Source organism: Dysidea avara, chromosome 15 (assembly GCF_963678975.1).
Source record: "Dysidea avara chromosome 15, odDysAvar1.4, whole genome shotgun sequence".
Lineage (NCBI taxonomy): Eukaryota > Metazoa > Porifera > Demospongiae > Dictyoceratida > Dysideidae > Dysidea > Dysidea avara.
In genome coordinates this window covers 6,788,521-6,790,492 of record NC_089286.1, presented here as the reverse complement: position 1 = coordinate 6,790,492, position 1,972 = coordinate 6,788,521, and positions in this window count along the sequence as shown.

The following is a 1,972-nucleotide window of genomic DNA, read 5'->3' as shown; positions in this document are numbered from 1 at the left end:
TAAGCTAAGCAAAATGACCACTGCACTTGCCAGTAATCAATATTTGCAGTACACACTGTAATTATGTAATTTATAACACAATTGCCATATGTCTAGCATCGTTCTTTCTTTTGATGTGGTATGAGTTTAATGACGATGAAAATTGTGAATAGCCAAAATACTCCATTTGTGAATAGCCAAAACATTCCATTCAACATACAAGTAGTTTGCTAACCCAATGAGGTTTAGCAGTTTAGCCAAATATTCCCACACATGTAGCTACTTTCTTTCTATATGGTACTGTAGTGAATCAGGTACCTTCCTTAGTTCCTCAATAATTAAAAAGAATTTTAGGATTATTAAATTTTGTGTTTGCTGGTTATATACTGTAAATAATGACATTTAATTTGAATGGGATTAACAGACAGGTCAAACCACCTTATTATTTTTTTATTATTATTATTATTATCAACACTTTACAGTGACTAGCACTTAAGCAACATGTGCTACAGCCTTAGGATTACCTAACCTAATTTCAAGGACTAAGACTTAAATGACTTATTACTGATAAGGTGTAACAGAAAAGGAGCCAAAGTAAGGAAAAAATCCCTCCAACCCCAGGATTCGAACTGCAGGTCACCCAATGTCTAGTCGGGGCCACACTCAGTCTTCCTCCAGGAGGGATGGATTTTCTTCCTTAAACCTAAAGTATTTAATATTAACACTTTACAGTGAACAGCACTGAAGGTCTGACAGCACATGTGTTGCAGCCTTAGGATTACCTAACCTAGTTTCAAGTTAATGACTTATAACTGATAAGGTGTAACAGAAAAGGGGCCAAAGTAAGGAAAAAAATCCCTCCAACCCCAGGATTCGAACTGCAGGTCACCCATTGTCTAGTCAGGATCATCTTCCTCCAGGAGGGATGGATTTTCTTCCTTAAAACTAAAGTATGAATCCCTCCAACCCCAGGATTCAAACTGCAGGTCACCCAATGTCTATAGTTGGGGCCACACACTAACATGATCGGTACATGTTGTTGTGTACTAATCAAGAGTACAAACCCCAACCCAAACCAAACTGAACACTTTAGCCATTGATAACATAATTATCATTCATCACAAAAACATCTTTCAATAGCAACTACTATCACTTTATGGGTCATTTTCCAGTATTCTATAACTATTATAATAACAATCATTTACCTTTGCAAAGAGCACACAGGGGTCATTTTTCCTTGACAGTGTATGCAATATTACACCTTAACCATATATCAACTAGTTGTGGTTAGGGTCACTAGGTGCACAAAGCTTGGTAGCCATGCACTTATATGCACACAACTTGCAAGGTATTTGTTTATATCCCAATTCTGTGTGATGGAGATACGATGCTGTACAGGTGCTTACATTCAAACACAGTCACCCATAATAGATATATAAGCACAGCACAGTGGGCTTTGTACAAGATGATCTCACATTAGTCTAAACTCAACATGTTATCATCCCCTGGAGACTTGCTACATGACTACAACAAATGGTTGCTGTGTTTGCACACACTTATGTGTGAAGGGTAAACAAACAAGTTCTAGGAACCTAATTAATTGTTAAATTACTTAAACTCAGTTGTATATAAATATATTTTTACTGCTACCTATAAAAGTGTAGACCAGACCACCTACAGTACATACCAAGCAATGTTTTGTCATAGCTATGTACATATGACAGTATATAAACACTTTTGAGTAAAAGTCCTTGCTAGAAAATGGTATTCTTAAGATCATTTGATCTTTGCAAAGTAATGAGGTCTTTAAAACTGATATATCAAACCAATTTATAGATTGTTTATTGTATGTGTTTAATGATTCTATCATTCAATACTCACATTGTATCTAATCAATAAAAGGTTAGCTAGTCACACTAGAACCTTATACATTCATGGTACAACAATTAAAGTATATTGCAAGGTGTCACATGTAGTTATCAATAGTAGCTAT